Source organism: Heloderma suspectum, chromosome 6 (genome assembly GCF_057233095.1).
Source record: "Heloderma suspectum isolate Gila_16-S chromosome 6, 16-S_ref, whole genome shotgun sequence".
NCBI classification, from domain to species: Eukaryota; Metazoa; Chordata; class Lepidosauria; order Squamata; family Helodermatidae; genus Heloderma; species Heloderma suspectum.
The window spans coordinates 10,977,721-11,005,218 of record NC_139463.1 but is presented as its reverse complement, the minus strand read 5'-3'; the positions used below and the strand labels follow the sequence as shown (position 1 = coordinate 11,005,218).

General features: G+C 43.3%; 1 protein-coding gene across 1 annotated transcript in view; it reads left to right on the top strand.

Moving 5' to 3' along the window:
* The window catches only part of CLMP (CXADR like cell adhesion molecule), a 77,816-nt gene that overhangs the window by 28,327 nt on the left and 21,991 nt on the right, over positions 1-27,498 (top strand). The gene's annotated exons all lie outside the window — the stretch shown is intronic.

The window sequence follows — 27,498 nt, the reverse complement described above, 5'->3', positions numbered from 1 at the left end:
AGGCGAGATGGGAACTGCCCAAGATTGCAAGATGCTGGACAGGATTTTGATCTCTTGATGAATTACGCACAGTTTATAGAGTGATGGGGGCTCCTCCTCTTACAGCTTACAGTTATGAATGAGCCACAGTCCCTGATAGCTTCAGACAGCTACGGCTTAGTTCATGATGTAATTTGCCCCCATCTAGGAGGAGCCGAAGATCAGGACATTCCCTACCATCGGCAGAGGAAGCCACAGAAAGTCAACCAAGTGTAATGTGTAAAGAAGTTAATTTGCTGTTGTGGATGTACTGTACATGCTTATATGGCAACCAGTTCAACTGCCTCATGGAAAATGGGATAATCAGATACATGGATAAAGAGGAATGTTTATTTACATATGATGGGATCCAACTAAAGTCAAGCACTTGTGTCTAACTGATTTTAACATGAGAGTTAAACATGTGCATACATTTCCCACAGAAATCAATGTGACACTAAAGTGATTGACTTTGGTTGAAGCATATCCATAGCATTACTCTGGGACAGGCCCTCTTTGAGGATATGCAATGAATTTGAATACCCAGAAGTTCCTAATATGCAATTCTAAAAAGGTAGCATGGTTCTATTTTGTACACAGAGGGCAGTATCCAATGGTATCATTCCATTAGTGCAAATGAACATGAGCACTAGCAGAAACTAGGTTCTGAACTATGTGGAAGAGAAGAATTCAACTAAAGTTACATTTGCACAAGCACCATCATACAAGCAGTTTTGAATTATACTTGTGCAACGTGTTGTGCAAGGTGTTGTGCAACCAGCTGTGCATAACCTGTTGTGCAACTGGTTGCACATTCCACTTGAACAACCAGTTACACAACTGCTTGCACCCACCATGCAACTGGTTGTGTGACTGGTTGTGCAAGGGCAAGCGTAATGGGCAACTGCTTGCACAACAGATTAAGTGGAGCTCTGATAGTGCTATTTGAGTTTGTGGAATGTCACCCTTGGATGCTTCCTAGAAAGCTTCTGTATGCAGAACAAAAAAATGAAAACAAGCTGCAGACAATTCAAATTTGCAATTCAGCATAGGATTGTTGTGTGCATTTTTCTGTGACACTCTTGCTAGAATAATGGATATGTCAGCTTATTAAAGAACAAAAAATTTGCTTCTAGCTCTCATGGTTGTGAAAAAAATGTGCTGAAGGCCAAGTCTTGATGACTCTAAGCTGTTTTAGAATTTTTGTGGGTTTGAGGTTTTGCAAACTGCTTGCATTTTCTTTTTTCGACAGGCTGGAGTTCAAAATTGTAATTTCCTAGTGCAAGGAATTGTGCGGAAGCCCAATTCAGTCGCAAAACCTTGGCTGACCTAAGCGGGTTTTAAAAAATTGAATAAACTCCCTTCCAAGTCATGTAGGCTTCCCCTTAATTAATTAATTTATTTATTATTAAATTTATTAATCGCCCATCTGGCTGGTCACCCAGCCATTCTGGGCGATGTACAGCGTATAATAAAACAGTTTAACAAACTGTTAAAACAATAAAATTCTACAATAAAAACATTTTCTAAAATACCCTAACCCACCCCAAATGCCTGCCTGAACAACCACATTTTTAATGCACGGCGGAAGCTCATTAAAGAGGGGGCATGGCGAAGTTCCCTAGGGAGGGAGTTCCACAGAGTGGGGGCCACCACAGAAAAGGCCCTCTCCCTCGTCCCCACCAGTCTAGCTGTCCTGGCTGATGGGACAGAGAGAAGGCCATCCGAGGCTGATCTTGTTAAGCGGCCTGTCTGGTGTTGCTGGAGGCACTCCTTAAGATAGGCTGGGCCGGAACCATACAGGGTTTTGAAGGTCAAAACCAACACCTTGAATTTGGCCCAGAACACAATTGGTAACCAGTGCAACTCCTTCAGTACTGGAGTGATGTGATCTCGCCGGTGGCTGCCTTTAATCAGGTGAGCCGCCGTGTTCTGTACTAGCTGCAGCTTCTGAACTGTCTTCAAGGGTAACCCCACGTAGAGTGCATTGTTGTTGTTGTTGTTCAGTCGTTCAGTCGTGTCCGACTCTTCGTGACCCCATGGACCATAGCACGCCAGGCCTTCCTGTCCTGCGCTCTCTCCCAGAGTGTGCTCAAGTTCATATTCATTGCATCGGTAGTCTAAACAAGAGGAGACCAGGGCTGTACTACCGATGGGAGCAGATGGTCGGGAAAGAAGGGGCACAGCCGCCATATCAGACGGAGTTGATACAGCGCTGTCCGGCTCACAGCTGACACCGGAACCTCCATGGACAGCTGGGAGTCCAAAATGACCCCAGGCTGCGGACCTGGTCTTTCAAGGGTAGCCGTACCCCATTCAACACCAGGTCAACATCCCCCAGCCTCCTCTTGTCTCCCACCAAAAGTACCTCGGTCTTGTCAGGGTTCAGCTTCAGCTTATTCCTCCCCATCCAGCCACTCACCATCTCCAGACATTTAGATAGGGATTCTACGGCCAACCTTGGTGAAGATCTGAACGAGAGGTAGAGCTGCGTGTCATCTGCATATTGATGACACCGCACCCCAAACCTCCTGATGATAGCCCCCAGCGGCTTCACATAGATGTTAAATAGCATCGGGGAGAGGATGGAACTCTGTGGCACCCCACAAGTGAATGGCCACGGGTCCAAAACCTCCTCTTCCAGTGCTACCCTCTGGTACCTGCCGGAGAGGAAGGACAGGAACCATCGCAATACGGTGTCTCCAATGCCCAACCCCTCCAGGCGGTCCAGGAGGATACCATGGTCAACGGTATCAAAAGCTGCTGAGAGGTCAAGGAGAAGAAGGAAGGAGCATTCACCCCTATCCAGAGCCCCCCTCATATCATCTACCAAGGCGACCAAGGCCATTTCTGTCCCATGCCCAAGCCTGAAGCCCGACTGAAATGGGTCTAGATAATCAGTTTCTTCCAAGTGTACCTTCAACTGCATCGCCACCACCCGCTCAATCACCTTGCCCAAAAATGGCAGATTTGAGACTGGGCGAAAGTTGTTCAGAACTTGAGGATCCAAGGAGGGCTTCTTTAAGAGCGGTCTTATCACTGCCTCCTTGAGGGCTGATGGCATCACTCCCTCCTCAAGGGAGGCGTTCACCACCGCCCTGATCCCCTCACCCAGTCTCTCTCTGCAGCCCATAATGAGCCAAGATGGGCAAGGATCAAGTAAGCAGGTGGTCGGCCTTACAGATGAAAGCACCTTGTCCACTTCATCAGGAGGAAGAAGCTGTAACCGATCCCACAAAACCGGTTTGCCGCAGGCCGCCTCTTGCTCACTAACTGTATCCACAGCATGCAGAGTAACGCTCCTAATCTGATCAATTTTATCTGCAAAGTGCCTTGCCAAGGACTCACAGGAGGCCTTAGAATGCTCCAGTGGTTCAGGAGCCACAGGACCGACCAGGCTCCGGACCACTTGGAACAGCCTCCTGGGACAGCACTCCTGGGACAGACTAACAAGTCCCACTGATTTCAATAGGTCAGCTCTAACCATGATGTGGTCTGGATCCAATTCAATATCTTCACTGTGTAATAAATGCACACTCACATTCAGCAGGCACCAACTCTGGTGTGTTTCCTTCTCTGAATGTCTGTGCTGCCCAGTTAGTTTGTTCAATACTTATTGTGTCTTTAGTTTTGGCTTTCAATATTGTAAGCATATTAACTGATGAATTTTTGTATTTATTATTATGTATTTTAAATTTTTGATTCTGTAAACCACTTACAGATATTTTTAGATATGGTGAGCAGTATATAAATTGATTAAATAAAGGATAAATAAATTTGTTGTATATATGCCCCCTTACGACTGGGCTTCTGTTGAAGGATGTCATATTTTCACAGTACTTAAACCATAATATTTTATACTTGGGAAAATGTGATGAGCATCACAAGCCCCTAACAATCATTGTGAACTGATTGATCAAAGTATCACAACTCTTGCCTATCCCACAGCATCACTATATTGCTAAATTGAAATATTATTTCAATTCTTTGAAAGCTGTATTCTCCCTGCTGTACAATTCCAGCATAGGATCATTTGTCTTTTTATCTGGTGGATTTTCCTCTAGAAATCTCACTGCCACCATTATGCTCCCTGTATTTTCCTTATCCTGGAGAATTCCCAATAAATTTCCACAGAAATCAGTGGGACTACCCCAGAGTGGTTTGAGGACTATACCCTTTCACACATAACCCAGCATTGAACCATGTTTTACGAAGAAGTAATCCTAAACCCTTCTTTGAAGTAGACAGGCTCCTTTAAATTTGTCTTAAATTGCCAATGCCCTTTGAAACACAGCCAAACCCATAGATCAGAAAGCCTACACTAGAACAGGAGAGAACTGCTAGGCAATTGCATACTTCTGCAGAACTTTCCCTCATGACGTTAACATTTTTGAGTGGAATTTACTACCGATAATACAACATTGCTGATATCAACAACTTGAAGTCAGTGCCTTTAAAAATGAGTGACATTAAGATGACATTAAAATTAATCGTGTTTCATAGATGCTTGAAATGGAATCTAAAAGGCTCCAGGGTTCAAGCTTCAGTGTGTTCTGACATTCAGTCCTTCTCGTACTTCCTGGATGTTATGCTGTTTTTCCCCTCTTGATTGTCTCTTTGTCCATATGAAATGCCAGGTTGTTGATGGAATGAATGGATGCACGTTAACTGCAGGGCAGTGAGCCTATTTCAAGATGGAAGACATATTTTTAAAACCATAGACAGATTAAGTTAGAACAGTTAGATTGGTAGTTTGCCCTCTCAGAATGCACTTTGATAAGAAATATTGGGGAAATGCCTTCCAGTTTCATTAATGTCACAATTCCCTTGGTGGGCACTGCCCCAATCTTTAGGAGAAAAGAAGCACAAGAAAACAAGGGAAGGGCAAGGAAAATGGATTATGTTCTTTATACATGCTATTCTCACACCTTAAGGCCTTTTCTTATCAGGTTATAAATTTGTGCTAAATAAAGGCAGAAGTATTGAAGCTACGTGTATCTTGTTGTACAAAGCTGCAGCACGCATATGTATGCATCTGCCACTCATAGCATAAAAGTGCCTTCCATCCTTCTTCTCGCTGGGCCATTGCATTTCTAAAGTCTGGTCTTTAACATGAGTTAATTGGTACAATGCAGTTAGAGATCTGCAGCTATAAATCTGGCTGGTTATTTCTAACCAATATGTGCCCTTCCTCATTTCTGCATTTTCTGATATATGCATATATCCTCTCTACACTTTTTCTACCCTCTTTCCTTGCTCTGGGCTCTCCATTCTCCTCATGCCTCTGGACCATATCTTCTTCCACCATTCTTTAGCAGAGCCCCCTATTTCCTTTGATCTATTGCCATTTTTAAAAAAGATCAGAGATAATGAGCTATCAAATTGAGTTCCCTTGTGAAAAGAGGATTGCACAATAAGAGGAGCCAGACCACAGTGCCATCTAGTGGCTGTATAAATGGAACATATAGAACTCACAGATAAAGGGGGAAAGGGGGAGAAAGGAAGCGCATGTAAAGGGAGCCCGTCATGATCTTGCATTTAAAACAGAAGCAGAAAGCCCCAGTAAATTTGCAGGATTTTAGGCTGGTGCAGAAATACTCTAAGTCCTTCTGCCTGCCCTGCCCCTCTCTGTGATAGAACAACTCAGACAATCACTGCCAGAGGCTTCATCACCACCCAAAAAAACCTATAGCGCATTACAGTGTAGATCAAGGGTGAGCAGAAGGTAGATCTGGATCTAAGGGTAGATCACTGGGTGATTCACCATAGATCAACAAAGATCTTTTACTTCCAGTTGTTTAACTAGAGCAGCAACAAAATGATCCCCCACCCCACCTCTGATTGTACTGCTGAAATTAAGAAAACATGGGGCACTCGGGAGTGGGTTTTTGTATGGATGGACAGTGACCTCCATTCAGTTCAGGTAGAGTTCAGTTCCTGGGCTAACAATTCTTCCATTCTAAGTTTAAGACATTTCACTGGGCTCTGGTTTGTGGCTCTCTGGCTACTAGTAAAAAATAAAGCTACAATTAATAATGACTAAAGGTTAATATATGTTCAAAACATAGCCTCTGCCCAGTGTAAGACTCTAGTCTAGAACATATATTGGCAAACCATGCAACCCACTGATGCCCTAACCACTCCCACCCCCAATCCCTCCCAACACTGCCACCAATTTTCCTGTACATCAGGGTTGGGCAACTGTGGCCCTCCAGATGTTTTGGCCTACAACTCCCATCAGCCCTCACCATTTGCTAAGCTGGGCGGGGCTGATGGGACTTATAGGCAAAAACATCTGGAGGGCCACAAGTTGCCCACCCCTGCTCCACACACCATCCACTGAAAACCAGCCATGCTCAAGAGGGCCAAAATAAATGTCCCTGAGTCCTGCAGACTACAGAGCATGTTAGAGTGTCTAGAGTGAGTGTGTGCCTCATTTTCCCCTTTCCCTGTCTATAGAAAGAGTTTCTCACTTCCAGAGGAAAGGCTCTCTCTTTTTTTTGTATTACACATAAGAAAAATACACAACCTTGGGTTTTTTGGGTCAAGTTCTTTCTTTCTTAAATTTTTATCTTGCCCTTCCTCCAAGTAGCACAGGGTGGCATACATGATTCATCCCTCACTTCCTCCTATTTTATCTCTGCACGAACCCTGTGAGATAGGTTTGGCTGAGAAACAGTGACTGGTCAAAGATCACTGAATGAGCTTCATGGTAGATTCAGGATTTGAACCCGAATCTCCCCCACGATCCTAGTCTGACACCCTAACCCCTACACTACACTGGCTTGTCAAGCCTCTTTGTACTTACAGGTGAAAATGAAAAGACACAGGTGCCAAGCACTATTGATCACATGCCAACAAGATGAGACTTTTAAAATTCATTTCTCCATTCATTTTCAATATGGTATTGGGAAAGCTTTTGTACCCAAATGCTAATTCCTGACCCAAAAGTTGTGCCTTTTAACAGCTCTACAGTAAGAAGCTCTACACCTAAGTCTCCCTGGGACACAACTATTGAAGGTGGAGAAGATGTACAAAATTATGCATGGTGTGGAAAATGTGGATAGGGAGACATTTTTCTCCCTCTCTCAAAATGCTAGAACCTGGGGTCATCCCATGAAGCTGACTGATGGGAGATTTAAGGCACATAAAAGGAAGTACGTCTTCACACAGCGCATAGTTAAATTATGGAATTCACTACCACAAGATGTAGTGATGGCCACCAATTGAGATGGCTTTAAAAGGGGGTTAGACAAATTCCTGGAGGAGAAGGCTATCAATGGCCACTAGTCTGGATGGCTATAAGCTACCTCCAGTACCAGAGGCAGTATGTTTGTACACCAGTTGCTGGGGAATGTGGGTGGGAGGGTGCTGTTGCACTCATGTCCTGCTTGTGGTTTCCCGTGGGCAGCTGGTTGGCCACTGTGTGAACAGAATGAGGGACTAGATGGACCCTTAGTCTGATCCAGCATGGCTCTTCTTATGTTCTTTTAAATCCTCCAGTTTTCAAGACATAAAAGTAAAAGAGTTGTACCTTCCTCCTTAGAAACAGTGCTTGTGAGAATTCAAATACTATTTCAGGTTAAGCGGTTATGCAAGGGAAATCAGTCCTGACTCAGCCCCAAACAGAGCCAATCCCATTTGACACGCATTTAATAACCACAGTGCAAGATTGTGTTTAGATTGTGAGTGAGTTTTCTTGACTCAGCCAACATTTGCCTTATTTTCAGTATAACGGTGTTTTTTTGTGTATGTTTTTGGCTCTCTGAGGAACATGTCGATTTGGCAAAGGGAAATGATGCATCTGACAAAAATCCACAGCCACCTACAAGCTTATGTCTGAGTTGTTTCAATTTCCTAAGCAGTTTTAATACCACACAAAAAAGTGATAGCTAAAAAAAACCCTTTTCTCTTCCTCTTTGTCCATCAATGAAGGGGTGCATTTTAAACCAGTGAACCCTGCACAAATTGTCTTTCGTGATATTCTGTTTTCCTTGTCCTGCTGGCATCTTTGGAAGGCAGCCTGACCCAACTTCATAATTTGTTTTTGCAACTTAACAAAAATACAGCCTAAAATAGAGATGGCAATTTCATACAATACCCAGAGCAAATACAAGCCACAGGACAGCTGGTCCACAGGGGCATATTGCTCAAGCCAGATATCCTTTTGAAAAAATAGTTTACAATGTGAGTTTGCACAGGTCAAGATAAGTTGAAGCTGATTTAACTGGAAGCTGATCAAGAGCAGATATACCTATACACACACACACACACACACTCACGTGTGTGTGTGTGCACGTATGTGTGTGCACGTGTGTGCAAATACCACTGTGTGTAAATACCACTGTGTATCCCAACTCAAGTTCCCATACTTTGAAGAGTGGGAATTTTTTCCAATAAAACCTGGGAAGGTATTAAAATGTATTTATTTGTTTCAGTGTTTTAATGCTGCCTTTCAGAACAAAAGCACCCTGAAGGGCTCACAATAGAGAGCACAAAAATAATTGTAAAATAGAAAAATATCATGTAAGATTTTAAGCTAAAACAGCAGCCCTGCCCCAGTATGCAGACAAACATTTGAGACAACCCAGTTGTCAGCATAGGTTTACTGATCCTTGTTCCCCTGACAATGAACCCATTCTCGAAATTTCTGTAAATTCAATGTTGGGAGGGGGAGAGAAAGTAGCTGTGAACTTTGTGATCTGAACAGCATATGAAGCTGTTTTAAGCAAAATACAAAATTATGTATGATGTAGAGAAAGTGGATAGGGAGACATTTTTCTCCCTCTCTCATAATACTAGAACCCAAAGGGGTCATCCCATGAAGCTGATTGGTGGGAGGGCAGATAAAGGGAAAGACTTCTTCACACAGCACAAACTATGGAATTCGCTACCACAAGATGTAGTGATGGCCACCAGTTAGGATGGCTTTAAAAGGGGATTAGACAAATTCTTGGAGAAGAATGGCTACTAGTCCTGATGGCTATATGCTACCTACAGTATCAGAGACAGTATGCCTATGTACACCAGTTGCTGGGGAACATGGGCAGGAGGGCGCTGTTGCACTCATGTCCTGCTTGTGGGTTTCCTGTGGGCAGCTGTTTGGCCACTGTGTGAACAGAGTGCTGGAATAGGTCTGATCCAGCATGGCTCTTATTATGTTCCTATTAAGCCAAGTGAGACCATTGGTCCATTTAGTGTAGGACTGTCTACATTGATTATCAATGACTCTTCAAAATTTCAGGCAAGATTCTCCCCCAGCCATACCTGTAGATACCATGGATTGAACCTGGGATTTTCTGCTCTGCCACTGAGCTACAGCAATGGTATAAGTCTATGAGATATTAAAAAGATATATCAAAGTGATATAAATTGTAATTTATGACATTCAAGGAAACCCCTGATAATGGGGGGGGGGGGTTGAGAGAGTGGAGTAAGTGAAGAAAAGACCTACAGAGCATCTGTAAATTGCTTGTTATAGAACAGACATGTCCTTAGACACTCCCATCCTATGACGAGATCAGCTAGTTGAAGGGAAAGAATAATCCAAGCAGTTACAACACAGGGAAGAAACTTGTCATTTTCTTCTACAGAAACAAGCAGCTCTCATTACTGTCATTTGGAATTCTCGGTAAACTGCAAAGTGAACAGAGCTATGCATGCTCCAAGATTATATTTTCTTATATTATATTCTCTTCCTGCTTGCAAGGCGTTGGATAAACTCTCCACCAACAAGGACAGGTTTAGTAAGAACTGGGAGTAATGTTCTGCCTAGACAACTAAGTTAGGTTTTATTCTGTGGTAGAGCAACTGCAATGCACCCCATTATGCTCTGGTGATGACATCTATTCAAAAATGTCTACCCATACCAGTAGGTCTTTCTGCATCTCCACAAATTATCAGCATTGGGAAGTGTGGTAGAAATATATTTACAAACTTCCACTACATTTTTCATTTCCAATTTTGGATATCATTTAGAGTAGCAGGTAATACAGCAAAGACTTAAAAATCCTGTTTGGGAAGCACACCAGGCATATGACAGAATGACTATAATACTGTGCAGAAGGCATTAATTTTACTCCCATGGTGTAGAGCAAATGTAGCATCTGGAAACGCCCAATATCCATTGTCCCTCTCTATTAGCTAAAAGTTACTCTATTCCTTAGCCTCACAAGGGAACTGTGAAACATGTTTTACTAATAGCTGTAAAAAGCACATTTCAATGTGAGCATGATAGCGTCTAGAATGGTCATCGCTGCTTTTTAGCAGTACAAAATGCACACGTTTTCCAACAGTGAGAGACTGTATGGGGGTAATTTTACCAAGGTCTTTGTGAAGGGAACGCTGATTGGTCTTTTGAGTCTGCGACATGAAACTATGCCCGGGCTCTGCTACTGGGCATACGTTGCACTCAACCCAGTAGGCTCATTACAAGAATAAAGGGAGAAAATATATGAATTCCGTGTTTACATTTCACAAATGGAGTTTCAGATAAACAAGTCTTAAATGCCTTATACCCGTGAACTCTGGTGCCCAGCAGAAGCTTCAGACAAGGGAACAGAAGTCTATGGAATTCCACATTTATAAGGCAGTGTTGTTGAAGATATTTTGTTGGTGTTATTCGTGAGGTGGGGGCGGGGGGCGGGGGGAGAGGATGAACAGTATTATAGATCACTGGTCAAAACTGTAGCCATACTTCTTCCACCTCCATTTCCTATACACTATCTGACTATATAAAGTCCCACCAAGAAACAAGAACACCAACACTAATAATAAACAAATATCCAGAGACCAGACTAACAATAAAAGGACCAACATTTTCTTAACTGTCCTTTATCCTTCCTGATCTTCACTAGTATCCTGATGTATCACCAGTCTCTTGGTTTTAAATATAGGATTCAGATACTCAGTTTTTTACCATCAGCCTGATCCACAGTGTTCTGCTGGCTCTAGTGAACCTGTATTACCTTAAATCCAAATATTCTGTTGGTTCTGCCACCAGCATCAGGACGACTAAGGATGTTCACACGTAAGGCTTAAATTTATCTATAAGCCTACATTGATTAGATTTCTTTTCCTCATTCTATTCTGTATTAACAAAGTTTGCAGATGGCACAACCAACACAAGAGACGCACAACTAAGCTGTATGCCATCACATATGAAAATGGCCTTTCTTTTTTCTGGTAGCATGGATTCTGCTTTCAAGTACAGATGAGTATTTGCTTTTGCATTAACCCAAACAGAAAACACCACCATATGATTTATCTAACCAATTGTAACGGAGAAAATTCTCAATTACTAGTACAGTCAGGATGTTTCCCTGAATTTTGGCTAAAAACTATCTTTGTGCAACCTTCACTTGCTGTTCTTTGTCCTCCCCAAAGTAGAAAAGAGAACTGTTGTTCCCTGAGGCATGAGAGAGTCACTGTTTTATGCACTATGATAAGAGGAAGAGTCACCAATAAGGCAAAATGAGTGGATTTGATTCATATTTTTGCAATGAAGTTGGACTGAAAGGCAGACATGGTTTCAAAAACAACTCGTTTTTCTCAACTAAATTCCATTAACATTTCAAAGGGTGTAGGCATAACTTTGCAAAGGTGTTCCTTAAAATCCATTTATCAAATTAAATTTAAAGTTCCCACTGATTTCAAAATGAAGCATTTCTTTCTCTCTCCACCTCAATCTGTTTTTAGCTGTCTTTGAAGAACAGAACAGGAATACACACTTGCACTGTGGCCAACAAGCATTCCTATGACCTTTGCACAAAGGAATAGACCAGCTTTCACAGGGCACTTGTAGAACGGGGCCTTCAAGAAACTTTATCATGTAGAAGCAAAGCAGGGCCCACATAAGTAGCGCCATATTGAAGGGACGTTCTAGGACTTCTGCTGATATTAAGCCATCGGAATATTATTTGCATACATGTCAATTCTGGGGGGGAAAAGCCTGAAAACTTAGATTATAGGCCATCAGCAACTAAAGGAAGCTCCTGATAGCCTGTAGACTAGGTTCTCAGTTTCCAAAGAACCACTTGGAGTAGTTTTCTTAGGCACAAATGAAAACTAACCCCCTAATTCCTGGAATAAACCACATGCACTCCCTCTGACCTTTATAGTGTGCCTTGATAACATGGCTGGCCTTTTCACATCTAATTAGTAGATATGCACTGTAGCAGCTCACACTCAGCAGCATTTGTTCTGGTTCAGCGTGCTAGAAACATTATGCTCACTCACCAGAGCTCAATGATATCTCATAGCTCTCAGCTGGAGCACGTTTCTGTGCAGGTCACTGATATTAAGGTGGTTGTTTATGCAAAGGTCTCTGTACCTTCAGCCAGACCTAGAGCATTCTTCACTCTAAGACTGGGATAAGTGCCCAGTGAAAGCCGGTCTATTCCTTTGTGCAAAGGTCACATGAATGCTTGTTGGATACGGTGCATGAGTGTATTGTTGCTCAGGGTTTCTCTCAGCATCCTTAGGCTCCTTAGCCTTTGCTAGGGGACAAAACAGCAGAGGTGTGTGTGTGTATGTATATATATGGGAGCGTGGGAAGAAAATAGAAGCTTAGGATAAAGACTATAAATATGGAATAAGGAAGGGAATACGCCTGTTCACTTCAATGGGGAAAGCAGGCTTTGAGAAGGAATTCAAATATGATAATAGGCACTAGTGCAACTCCACAGCACATAAGGATCCAAGCAGTTTCTTTCAAATGCATGAAGGAAACTCAAATGTTGATGTGAGATATGAGCCCTTGTCTTCTCCCATAGACATGGGAGAACTCTCTGATCCCAAAACAAGTCAGCAAACTGCCTTTCGGTGAAATGAGATACGTTAACTAAATAAACATACAACCACCTACCTTCAGAACACTGGATTATAACTGTTTCTAAGATAACAAGAGCCAATCTACATGGAAACAGGTTTTGAGGTGATTCCATTTAAATATGGATTTTCATGAAATCGGATTAGCTCCTTCCAGGGCAAACAGTAGCCAGTAAAGCGGTGCATACATCTTAAAAAATCATTTGCATGGGGAAAAGAAGTAGAACTGAACATCATCAAATGGGTAGTTGTGGAGAAGTAAGGAGGCTTGCTCCCCCCCCCCTCGCACTCAGTGAAGCTTTTAAAATTAGTAAGATTCTGCATACCTTTTCACTTCCATACATAACAGCCTTGTTATGCTCCCCTCCCCACACAGAGAATATTTGAAGGGAAAGGCAGAGACTGAGCACAGGGTCAAAACAGCATCCTTTCAAAACAGCATGGCTGACTCCCATCCCCAAAGCAAAGAGTTACTTCCAGGTAGACATAAGCCCCCACCCCACACAAGTCTTCCATCCCAGAAATCACTGCACTGAAGCCAGCTGAGGTCACATGGGCTCCCAAACTGCACTGAAGCCACTGTGACTGGAAACCCGCCACAAATAGAAGTGGTGGGTTGTTTTTTTGTTTTGAAGGATTTAGGGCAAGAAACACTGCATTAGCTTTGGGGAGGGGTGTGCATCATCTGACATGATCAACTTGGGGACCGAGCAGAACCAGAGTAAAAGTCTGGTGTAGATGAGCTCCCAGTTTAGTAGACAGTTTAACTGCCCTTAAAGATAACTGTTGACACAGAACATCTGTAGTAAAAATGGCTGGAGGCATTTTAATTCCCCTTGGGTGACACTCCCTGTGAAAAGACAATTACCATGACAATGAGGCATTTGAGAGATACATCTTTCTTTTGGGTTTGGGTGTCAGGAATGAATCTGAGCACGTGGAAATGTCTGGCAGCTCAGATTCAGAATGGGAACAGCCAGAACAGGGGGAGGTACCCTCCCTAGTGAGCTCAGATGCAGCAAGGCTTTCTTCCCAAGACCTTGATAAACAGACAACTCAGCCTGAACGCCCTTCCCTCCACCATGAGAACCCAGGGTTTGGAAGAGGAGGTGAGCAAGGGGCGTGACTTGAGAGATGCTAGGGTCCATTGCAGAGCAAAGCGGGAAAAGTTAGAGGCGGGGCTCAGACCCTCCGCCAGGTTGGCCACTCGCAAAAGCCCACCTAGGAGGGAGCCACCCTAAGGGAGGGGCATCCCTACGCAGCTAGTCAGGCCAAAACGTTCTTGTCTCGACTGCTGGCAACTTCTCTAACTTCTACTTCGGCTCCTCTATTTTCATAGATGTGTGATTAGCTGTTTCATTGTAGTCTGAGAGTTTCCTAAAATCTGCATTTGTAAAGAAGCTAGTTGTTCACTAATAAAGTAGTGAGGCTGAAGCCTTGTCTCTTGCAGTGTGTTGATTACGAAGGGGGAGGATGGAGGAATGTGACATTGGGTAGGTTACAATGGACTTTGGCATGACCCTTCTGAAGTTACTAAATGTCTGTCAACCCTTTTAATTCTAGAAGATGACATTTTGCATGTGGAGTCATTCACAAAACTAGGATGCTCATGGATATGAACCACAAGGGTGAAAAGGGGTCACAAACAAATCCATGCTTACTACATTTTTACCATTCTCTAAGGTATAAGGAACACGGGGAAGGCATTATTGCTGTCATTTCTATTTTTGCATGGAAGAAAGCTGTGGTTATGCATGCATGATTCAGAATAGGTAGGAATATGAAAAGTGATAGAGAATTAATTTATCAGGCATTCATTTTTGTCTCATATTAGCAACACTTGAAGTGGATAAGTGAAATGTCATATCTTGTTATACACAATTATTGGAACATAACTGAGTACTTCACTAGGCAGTATGAAAGTGGTTTATAGGGAATGAAGCTTGTACCTAAGAAGTGAAATTAGGTTTCATTGATTGTGATGTGAGGTAGCACCATATAATACAATACAGCTGCTTCTTAAGAACTAATGTGGATGTGTATGAATAAAGCATTTTCCTGTACATAAAATCTGAATGAACACTGTCTTGCTATAAATGTGATTTGTCCAAAGATTCTGATTACTTTAAAAACATTCAGAGCTCTTTTCAGTGGATTAATGCAAATTCAATGCAAATATCGCCTGGACTTGAATATGGATTTAAAACAGGACTAAATCAGAGCCATTTCATTTGTTATCCTGCCAGTGTGAATGCCTCAAACCACATGGGCACCGTGCTATATGGTTAGTCAATTGTATGAAACAGCGTTCATAAGGAGTCAGGCAAAACTTACAGCACACCAAAAATTAGCAGATTTTGTCACACTGTTAAATCCAGTCCATCTCTCGTGAACTGCTTCACACAATCAACTAATCACAAGGTGCAACTCTTGTGTGGTTTGTGTCCCTGGTGGCAACTGTGCTGCTTGATGACTTGTTGATTGGCCATTGCACTCCTATGTAACATTTATAATTCCCTTGAATCAGCCATTTTAAAGTTGCCAATTCAAATTGAGGGTGGTCTCTGGGTTCTAAGTTCGTGTCCTGAAGCGGGTACCCTTCTTGGGATAAATGTTACAGTTGCAATCCAACATGCACAGTCTGTGTATGAACACAGGTTTTTACATGCAGGTGTATTGTACCCTACTGAAGGTTTGAGGCTTGCAGAGGCAAAGGGGGAAAAGATCAGGCTTAGAGGCCTGGAGTTTTCTGTTGGGAGGGAGTAACTCTAAGAGGAGTAGTTTCATTTCTCTGGCTAAGTGTAAGATTCGTTTCTTCAAGTTTGAAGCAGTACTTTCAGTTTTGAAGCAGGAGGGTATATAAAGAGAGCAAGCGAGCCAGTAAGAGCAGACACAGCCAAAGCCTGAAGTGAGAGGGGGAAGAAGAAGCCTAGAAAAGTCTAAGAACAGCTAGGGGAAAGGAGCTTGCGATTTGCAACCTTTATTTTCTTTTAATGCCTTTTTTATCACTCAGCTGTATTATGTAAATACCTTTAGCTGTGATTTGCAAGCTTTAAATTTACCAGTAAACTGTTGTGGTTAAACCCTGTGTCTGGTGTGTCAATCACCCCACATCTACAGCCTGTTTTTGGGAGAGATTAAAAGAAGGCAAGGGATCCTTAAGGAGTTGGTCAGGGGGTCCAGGTCATAAGTGGAACCTTGACAAACCTAAAAGGTAGCTGCAAGGAACAGATAAAGGACTGCATCCAGCATCGCAACAGCATATGGGTCACAGCACTTACCTTAGCATTGCTGCAGTCTATACACAAACTTTACATACTAGATATTTTGTCTCTGTGGGACAACAGCATATGCTGCCCATTGCAGTGGAGCAATTGTACATCATGCTTTTTGCCAGTGTGGAAAAAGCCTTTTGCCTTCATGGAAATTGGCCCAGAAAATATCCACATCTTAAGTCATGTTCACTTTTTCTGTGTGGTAAATTCTTGGTGACATGTGCTTCTGAACACATATTTGCTCCTCTTCATATATCTGCTTCTAAACAGAAGATGTTTGGTGTTTAGTCATCATAGTAGTACTATTCTATCTAGAAGTCACCTGTGTAGCTAACACAAGCAAGCATATAATTGTCATAGGAACCAGACAGGTTGTTATCCCAGTGCATTGCCAGGAGGTAAACAAGTCTGAAAGCATTAAATAGCACAAACCAACAAGCTTTCAGCATACATTATATGACAAATAGGTGTGTCTGATCCTCCAACTCTGGTAAGTAGGACAAGCCGTGGGACATGTTTGGTCTATATTCCTCCGAGGTAGGTCACCATCACCCATATATTATTAACTCTTATTTAATAACTCATAGCTTGAACATGTGGAAATCCAGGCTTATAGCATTCATATATGGGGAAGGACAGGCTCCTTTTCCAGAGCGTTCTTTAAACTTTTTAAAGGCCAGTGTGTTTGCTGAGCAATCCAATCCAGTGAGGCCAACCTTCAGACTAGGCAAAGAACTAAATCAACTCAAGTTTCCAAGTTAGTGTTGTTTTTTAAAGAACCAGAGAAAAGTTGAGAAATGATCAGTGGCTTTTAAAATATGAAACCTCAAACTAGCTCACTAAAACTTGCTTATCAGGATTCTAAGAGGGAGGGAGCAATTCTATGGCTCCTAGACAGAGTCTGGGGGCACCACAGGATAGTACCTATAGGATAGGATAGTTCCATAGGCCATAGTCTCAGATTCCTGGATCCGAAGTCGGAGAGAGTGCTCTGACCTCGGAGCCAGGGTTCTGAGCTCCCCACCCCCTCCCCCTCGTAGCTGGTGCAGAGACCCCAGAGCTCACAAAAGTTACCATAGACAGGTAGGAAAAGGGACATGCTGGTGGGTAGTGAGGGGACTGGGGATGCCGGCTTACAGCGTATCCCCAGGCCTCCCCAGCCTCCTTCCCTCCTGCTCCACAGAGCCCCAGCTAGATGGGCCCAAAAGCCCATCTAGCCAAAATGCAGAGTAGGAGGAGCACAGAGGTGAAAATCGAGTTCGGAGGTTTATAACCATCCGGATAGGACTGTGTTCTAACTCACCAAAGCAGTTTGAAGTCCACCTGGGACTCCATAGCATGGCTTAGTCTTGTCTTTTGGCCAGCCAGTTAGAGATCCACCAACCACCACCACCCTGTTTATTTCACAAACAAAAGTATTCCTATAGGGGCTGGGCAACTCACAGGGTTGTTGTTGTGAGAATAAAATGGAGAGGAGGAGGATAATGTAAGCTGCCTTGGGTTCCTTGCAAGAGGAAAAAAGGTGGGGTATAAATGCAATAAATAAATAAACTCCCAGAAAGGAAAATTCAAACTGACCAATCAATAATCTTGGAGGACCTGGTCGTGCATGCTCCAGGTGATTTCTGTATGTACCTATTTAACATAAGGTTGAATTACAAGGGTGGTGTAGGGGAAGATGCCCCCTGGAATGTGTAGGAATGCAGATTGTGGTGTCTATAACTGCCTGAGCATATCCTTTGTTTAGAGACGTTTCTAGGAAGGATATGTGTGTGGATTCATCAAATGTGCTGAGGCCTTTTGTGAGGGGAATCTATGAAGATTTACAGGAGGACAAACTATAATCTAATGGGTTGGATCCAGCCTTAGTCATACTTAGAGTAGGCCCACTGAAATCAATAAGGTAACTAAGTCCTTACTAACTTAAGTCCCATTAGTTTCAGTGGGTCTACTCTAAGCACCGATCCAATCCAATAATGTTTCCATAGCACAGAAATCATAAAATTGGTGGCTTAGGAGTCAGGACTACCTTCTGGGAGAGCTTCACAGTTGTCTATTTTCCACAAAAGAAGTAAGGTTGGTTTCATTTCCTGGCTTGTGGGTTTGAAACAACAGGAGCCTTAACAAAGGGCAAACTTTATCCTGAATAAAATCACCTCCTTAGCATCCTTGTACAGACATTACCGGACTAGGCTGATCACAGCCCTTGATCAATGATGAAGCTGATGCAGAATATAAAGCACAGGTGTATCTCTTAATATCCTTTCCTAATTTATAATCCATTATTGTCTTCTTTCCATCTGTATTTTTAGGTTTGATCTGGTGCAATACTCAGAATGACTACTGCACAAATCCTGTATGCTTTCTGTTAACTAACATCTCACCCTCAACATTTGGAGGGAATTACTTGCAACCCAGTTCTGTCCCTTCTGGCAATAGAGTATTTCTACCTCCAATTGTAGCTATTATAACTGTGCCAGCTATTTTTTGTTGCAGTATCAAATTCCAAACAGCAGAAACAGTAATTATCAGCTGCATTACTCAGCAGTTTAACATGCTACAACAAACAGGAGAGACTTTTGATTTGCCTGTTGAGAGAGCCCCATGCCTGTTAGGCAACAGGAAATAGAAAGTTTGTAAGGTAAACCTGTGATACACTAAAACTGACTCAGGCAGACTGGAGTGGGTGGGGAGGGGGCAGATCTTCAGGACAACAGAATGAGAAGCGCATTGGATTATTATCCAAGTTTTGATGGACTCAGCTTTGGTCTGTCAGGGACACATGAAGCAAGAAAAGCCGAGGGTATTGCACCTTAAAAATCTGCTTTTCACAGATCACACAGCACTTGAAAGCAACATACTTCTGGGTTGGGGGAGTAGAACCGAATGTCATCAACCCAGTAGGTGCTACTGAACCAATGAGAGAGGCCTATTTCCCACCCCTGTCCAGGCTCCAACCAGGTACCACATTATTATCCCTGACAGCATCTGAATGCTCCCCATGAAAGCACCCCACCAGCACAATTTCACTCCATTCCACTCAACAGTCAGGGAACTAGAGCTTCCACCCCTTTCTCTTTTTCCAGGGAGTAAATACAAGGATCTAGCCGCTTCACCCATTGACAGTCTGCAGCCTGTGTTGCCCAGTCATAAAAACCCCAGTTGTGCACTTCCAGGGAGTAAATACAGCGATCTAGCTGCTTCACCCATTCTCAGCCTGCAACCTCTATTGCCTGCTCCCCTCCCCCTTGAGAATCTTCAGCGTCTTTTTCCCATTGAGAAAAACAGAGCCACACTCTTTCAAGTACTGGCTATCTAGCGAGAGGAGGCAGCCAGAAGTGGGAGCCTGTAGCCCCAGTGTCTCAAGGCAGCCAGACCGGGAAATGGAGGCTAGTTACTCCCACTGGTGAAAAGGAAGTACAACACATTTTTAAAGGCATGGAAGAGCGCTCCAGCACTCTGATGAGTTGGAAAGGCAGGCTAGTTAGTCTAGTTACCTAGGTTATGGAGGTCATGGCCAGGTGAAAGACACACCCCTAGGAACACCCCCATCATACAGAATTTAAAGTGGAGGGATGGGCACACAGCAGCTGAACTGCAGGGGAGCAGAATTAAACGGAAAAATGGAGTAAAAGTACTCTGCAAAAATGCAGCTTCCCCACAGGTGAACTCCGGGGTTGCTGCAGACTGGCCACGATGTCATGTGCCGCAAAGGACCTCCAAGCAGTCCAAATCTGCAGCAAATCACCCATGAAAACAGGCCCTAGTTATCAACTTGCTTTTGGTCTCCAGATCCCTTGAATCCATCATCTTTCACCAGCAATACATATTGAAGTAACATATAAAGAAAAATAGTATTCACACCTTGCAGTAATTGTCTCTACCAAAACTCTTCCCAATTTTCACTGTGCGTTCTCTGTATATGCCTGTAGGCTAGTCTCAGATGTAATGCTTTCTTCAGTTCTATCCTAAAGGGGTTGAATGATGACTATTCAGCAACTTTTGTAGATGAGATCATATTTTTATTTATGCCAAAAACGGAGAACACTACATACACACCAAACACTAGCCCTCATCTCCAACAGTAATTCCAGTACAAAATTGCATTAATATTCCCTCAAACGTTCTTGCATTTTCTGTGCGTGTACAGCAACTTTTGTGCAGAAGCCAGGAAAATAACTGTCAGTTCCCCACCTACACGCCTGCTGATGATCTTCCATGGTTCAACTGGTGTGAATTTATACACAGCACCCATCAGATTTCGGCCTTATTTCTCCTTCTAATTAAGTGAAGGTTGTTGTTTTTAAATTTAACATTTTCTTTCTTTTCAGTTGGCTTGATTCTTATTCATTCCTTTACCATTCAGATTCCAGATGCCTCACATCATTGTTTGAAAGAGAGAAAAAATCATATCCATTTTATTTTTGTGTAAGAGAGCCTTTTCAAACCTCAAGCCCAAACACATGTGAATCAAATTAGCCAGGGCCTCTGAGGCACTATGTTTCTACTGATGGGCTTTGCTGACCTCTTTGTTTTGAGCACAGCTAGCTGCTCCCTGTGGGAGTTAACAGCAGTAAAATATTTCTTCGTCCAGACACTTTTGCCTCTCAACCAAATTCCTGAAATCACAGAGCAGTCCAGGAGAGCAGGCTGCAGGCATCATGCACATGGGACTGGGTCTCGCTCATTCTGATCGTTCACACTCTCGGGAGAAGGTGACCTATAGCCTTTCTCCCTTTGTTAGCCAAAGAATACAAAGAGCAGATGTCCCAGCGTGCACATAATCTGGGCATAACTAACTGATTATCCCACAGAATGTTCCAATGAACTTCCAGCTTTTCCTCCTCTGCAAAAACAAACGTGCAAAAAATACCATTTTCATATTGGCTCACTTTACAAAGTTATTGAGAACAGCCAAATTAAAGTTCATAATTGGATGAATCAAAAGCAAGCTAGTAAGGCAATAGCTTTTAATGGGTCATTTCACGTTGCTTTACAATGCAGGCCTATTAGGTTCACAGAACTCTTGAACAGTAAATTCTTTTCCAGGCTAATCCAGATCCGAGGTGGGGAACATGCAGCCATCCATATGTTGATAGACTACAATTCCCATCACCTCTGAACATTGGTCAGCATGGATAGGAGTTGGAGTCCAACATCTGGGAGGGAAAAAAGGGTGAATAAGGGGAGACATGATGGAGGTGTACAAAATTATGCATGGTGTGGAGAAAGTGGATACCGTGAGCTCTCATAATACTTTTGTCATAATACTAGAACCCAGTGGGGTGATCCCATGAAGCTGAATGGTGGGAGATTCAGGACAGATAAAAGTACTTCTTCACACAGTGCATAGTTCAGGGGTAGGCAACATGGTGGTCCCCACCCCAGACACCATTTTTGCCACCCACCAAGGTGCCCTAGACTGCCCACTTAAAACACACACACACACACATTTTTGTCCTAGCAGCTGCGATTGCTGTGAAATAGGTTTCTGTTGTTGCTGAAAACTGTGGGTTCAAAGGAGTTGTTTAGTGTGCCAGGGCTCAGAGCTCACCTCTGCCTTGTACTCATGGGCAGGTTACTTGTCTTTTGCCACGCTTCCCATGGCAGCCAATTTGTGATGGTGCCCAGGGCAGGGCACATTGCCAAATGTGCCAATGGCCACTTTTTGGGTCTCCTGGCAGCCTGTGGGGGAGGGGTGTCCAGGAGGCACAAATGGCCCTTGACCTCCCGAAGTTGCCAACCCTGGTAAACAGTGACAGGTAGTGGATCTCCAGGGTTTCAGACATGGGGCTTTCCCAGCCCTACTTGGAGATGCTGGATACTGAGGGCTCCTTCACACTGAGCTTTTATCCTGCTATTGAGATTGCTCCTTCACAGAAGTTTGCGAGCTCTTTACAGGACTCCATGATCATTCAAGGCATTGCCTGCACTAAATGCCCTTTGTTCCATTGTGAAATAGATTGGGGAATAGATCACGGATAATGAGCTATCAAATTACCCCGTTGTGTTCCGTTTCAGTTTCCTCTGTGAAAAGAGGGAAAGTGGCAAGAAGAGGAGCGAGATCGATGAAAGATAACGAAAGACTCAGATACGGGGGGGGGGGGGAGGAAGGAGAAGGGGGTGGGGAGAAAGGAAGCATGTGAAAAAGGGAGTCATTGTGATCCTGCATTTAAAACGGAAGCAGAAAGCCCTGTTTTAAATGCAGGATTTTAGGTTGGTGTAGAGATGCCCTGAATCTGGGACCTTCTGCATGCAAAGCAAGGACTCTACCACTTAGCTACAACCCTTGGTAAACTCACATGATGCCACATCATATGGTACATGTAGGCATTACAGCGAGGTTGGGCAACGGGGGGGGGGGTGTCCAGGAGTCGTTTTGCTCCTCTCGGACCCTCTGCAGGCCACACTCCTGCCACTGGTGGCAACTCCCCATCTATTTACTGCTATAGGGCACTGGGGAGTCAGTGGGGGCCACATGTGGCTTGCATGTGGCCCACCCTTGCATTACAATGTGGTGAAAACTCACCATGAGGAAGCAGTAGGACAACGGATGTCTACAGCATTTGATCTAACAAAAATACAGTTGATAACATCTGGACCAGCACAGCAATTAGACCAGTAAGAAATGCATTTCAAGAAGGGGGCAGAATGCTTTTGTAGATGCAGAGTCAAAACCCAATTTCTTTTGTGGTTGTCTGCCAACCTGTCAATGGCCCACTTTATCCATATTTAACAGATTAATAAATGTTACTGTCCCCCCAAAAGGTAAAATATAGATCAATTTCTAAGCTCCTCCTCCTCTCCACCACCCCCTTTCACAAGAGAGTTACTTTGCTAAATCTAGATAAATACTTCAAGGCTGCAATCCTATGTACACTTACCTGGGAGTAAGCCCTGCTGAATATACTGGGACTTCCTTCTGCATGTGCAGAAGGAAACAAGGTGGACTACAGAACAGGAGCCCAGCCATGATCCTTTCCACTGGTGCCTACAATTAGTAGGGAAATTGTAGAAGATAGGCTAGGACTTGAAAGATACTTCTCCAGGGACCCCGTTGGATCCTTCCTGAAGATGGTGCTGGGGTGTGGAGAGGTTTTTGCAGCTGCCTTGGAGGAAAGGGGCCTCGGGCAAAGCTCCAAGCTGCTGCATACAAGCCTCCACTCTGGCAGAAGCAGGACTCGGGCTACCAGATCTAGGTATTCTGGGGAAGGCAGGGAAGGTTTGATGAAGCTCTCTGACAAAGCCTTAGATTCCATGGCATAGGAAATGATTTCAGCAAATTTCAGTGAGCAGGTAAGGATCCAAAAGTCAAACGGTCTGACGGGGATCACTGGAAAAGCACAGAAGGAACGGAACAATGGAACCAAAATGATGGAAACGTGAGGACCTGAAGTCCAGAGTTTATATAGTAGTTTTGAACAAACTCAAACAAAAGGGAGAGAAACAACTCTCACCAAAGCAAACAATAGTCTCAATGTGGTGGATTTGGTGGATTCCTCTGCCCAAATCTACTCTACACCAATGTGGTGGATTCCTCTGCCCAAATCTACTCGGGAGAGGCTAAATCTAATCAAAAACAGAATCTTCCTGTAGCGTTGCACCAACAGGTTGGGATCTCCACCTGACTATCATCCTTAAAATTATTTATGCAAACTTTGGGGGTATACGACTCTGTGACTGGGGATATTCATACCTAGTGCCAGATTAAAGTGCCTCCATTCCCATTGAGAGGCACTCCTTTTAGTGTGGCTAATTCAGTTCACTTGCTGGACCTCCTCACCCGTTCTAACTAGAGCCATTAGCTCTTCATGCTTGTACACAAACATGAGGAGCCAGGCTGTTTCTTAAACAACAAATAATACTGGGGCAAAATGTCTTTCAGCCTGCCAACAATATACACACCAATTTCTGGGTTTTGTGTGTCACGTGTAACCAAGAAATGAAATTTTGGATAGAGGTGGTCTTGGAACTCAATGACCCTCATGGGACACAGTAAAAGTGCTGCAGTCTGGGGCACAAATGGGGGAAGACTGCCTCAGATACTCACACCAGAGATGCCCTAAAATACAATGCTTCCTCCATCCCTGCTCATCACAGTTATATACATTTCACTTAAAAAAAAAAAATATGACATGAAACGTTAGCCTCTTGGTTTCCGAGCTCCAAAACCATCATTTCTTTAATCGGAACCTTCACAAAGGTGTGAGCAAAGTTCCTCTTTCTTATAAAAGCAGAAATCATAACTCTTGACTACGATTTAATTTTGGAAACTTCCCAAAAGTCACAACTTTAGGAATGAGCGCTTTACTTGAGTGAGGACTACACAAACAAACACAAAGAGAAAAAGAAAGTGTTACTAGCTCAAAAGCTAGGGATGGGAGAACCAGAACTTTGGAGCTTGCTGAAGTTCTCCAAAATTTACTTCAAGGCTCAGTTTGACTCGCACCCATTCTCGATTCCACCCTGGGGTGGGTTTAGGCAGGGGGGTGTTCAAAAGGGAAAAGTGTACATTTTTCAAAGGTGCACACTTTTCAAAGGTGCACACCTTTGCCTAAAATGTGAAAATGGGAATTTAAAAAAATACACACTTTAAAAAATGCACACATTTTGAAGGTTGTGGATTTTTAAAGGTGTGCATTTCTTAACGTGTGCATTCTTAAAAGTGTGCACTTTCCCCCATTAAAACATGAAACTGAATATTTAAAGGTGCACATTTTTTTAAATGTGAATTTAAAAAATTTCCACTTTAAATTGTGCATTTAAGTTGCACATTCTGTGCACGAAAATTCAGGAATTTGTGGACATTTTCAGAGAACTTGCACTCTGTTTGCATTTGGAGTCGTGAAAGGGGCATTTTCGAGTGATTTGTTCCAAACAAGATTCTCACACATCTCTATCAAAAAGCCCACAACACTTGTCCTTTGGGTGAACCCTGCCCTCTTGTGGTGTAACTTAGAAACACAAAGTACTATTTTTTTTAAAAAAGGAACATCTATAGTCTATATCATTGATTTCCATCTTCTCCAATTCAGTGGCATCTATAAAGATCATTATGCCAACAATGCTTTGATTTCAATGGCAACAAATCCCAAATGGTGAGTCTGGACTCAACTCAAAGGGGAATATGGGCTGTGGTGGTGAGGTTGCTTAGCTACTGGAAATGTAATAGAACAATGCAACTCTAATGACTAAGTTCTGCCTCATACATAATTGAGATCATAACTGTGTAGGAAAAAACTGTGTACATCTATATGCACTCTCATAGGCAAAGATTGCACACTGCTTCGACACAATTTCACTCTTTAGGAAACCACTGATTTGGTGGAACTTTGAGAGTTTGGGGGGGGGGAGAAACACGCAAAATGAGAGCAATTCAGGGTAGCCGTGTTACCCTGAGAGAATTACATTTCACTTTATTATATACCCACCATACTGCACGAGATATGCAAGCACTTCCAGAGGGAAAAAACGGTAAAGTTGCTTAGAGTGGGATAAAAATATAATCAAGTAATTCAAAGCAACAGTCTTCTTCCTCATTCTCCCAGAATATCAGAGCCCTAAGCGCTGATTCAAACAAGAGGAGCATCCATGTAAGTCCTGTGCATTCATTTTCAAGCAAACAATCCTCATGTGCATTCTGAGGGTACTACAATCAAGAGAGAAGACTGGGCTATGCAAGCCCTGTATATCTGAAGGTTAACCTGTCAACCTATCATTTGTCTAATGTACCCAAAGATTTTCTAAACCTGTTTTGTTGAGAAAATATAACATCTACAGTAGAGAACAGGGCTATGGAGTCTCTGTTGCTACTTTTGTCGTTCAGTCGTTCAGTCGTGTCCGACTCTTGGTGACCCCATGGACCATAGCACGCCAGGCCTTCCTGTCCTGCGCTCTCTCCCGGAGCGTGCTCAAGTTCATATTCATTGCATCCGTGATGCTATCTAGCCATCTCATCCTCTGCCGTCCCCTTCTCCTTTTGCCTTCAGTCTTTCCCAGCATCAAGGTCTTTTCCAGAGAGTTTTCTCTTCGCATTAGGTGGCCAAAATAGTTGAGCTTTCGCTTCAGTATCTGTCCTTCCAATGAGCACTCAGGGTTGATTTCCTTGAGGATGGACTGATTTGACCTCCTTGCAGTCCAGGGACCTCGTAAGAGTCTTCTCCAGCACCACAGTTCGAAAGCATCAATTCTTCGGCGCTCAGCCTTCCTTATAGTCCAGCTCTCACAGCCATACGTTACTACTGGGAAAACCATAGCTTTGATTAGACGGACCTTTGTCGGCAAGGTGATGTCTCGGCTTCTTACTATGCTGTCTAGGTTTGCCATAGCTTTCCTCCCAAGGAGCAAGCGTCTTTTAATTTCATGGCTACAGTCACCGTCTGCGGTGATCTTGGAGCCCAAGAAAGTAAAATCTGTCACTGCTTCCATTTCTTCCCCTTCCATATGCCAGGAAGTGATGGGGCCAGATGCCATGATCTTCGTTTTCTTAATGTTGAGTTTCAAACCAGCTTTTGCACTCTCCTCTTTCACCCTCAACAAGAGGCTCTTGAGATCCTCTTCGCTTTCTGCCATTAGGGTGGTATCGTCTGCATATCGGAGGTTGTTGATAATTCTCCCAGCAATCTTAATTCCGACCTGTGATTCATCCAACTCGGCATTTCTCATGATGTACTCTGCATATAAGTTAAATAAGCAGGGTGACAATATGCAGCCTTGTCGTACTCCTTTCCCAATTTTGAACCACTCGGTTGTTCCATGTCCGGTTCTTACTGTTGCTTCTTGACCCTCGTACAGGTTTCTCAGGAGACAGGTAAGGTGGTCTGGTACTCCCATCACTTTAAGAATTTGCCACAGTTTGTTGTGATCCACACAATCAAAGGCTTTAGCGTAGTCAATGAAGCAGAAATAGACATTTTTCTGGAATTCTCTTGCTTTCTCCATGATGCAGCGAATGTTGGCGATTTGATCTCTAGTTCCTCTGCCTCTTCGAAACCCAGCTTGTACTTCCGGTAGTTCTCGGTTCACATACTGCTGAAGCCTAGCTTGTAGGATTTTGAGCATCACCTTGCTGGCATGTGAAATGAGCGCAATTGTGCGGTAGTTTGAACACTCTTTGGCGTTGCCCTTCTTTGGAATTGGAATGTAAACTGACCTTTTCTAGTCTTGCGGCCATTGCTGAGTGTTCCAAATTTGTTGGCATATTGAATGCAGCACTTTAACAGCATCATCTTTTAGGATTTTAAATAGCTCAGCTGGAATACTGTCATCTCCGCTAGCTTTGTTGTTACTAATGCTTCCTAAGGCCCACTTGACTTCACTCTCGAGGATGTCTGGCTCAAGTTCAGTGACCACACTATCATGGCTATCAGGGACATTC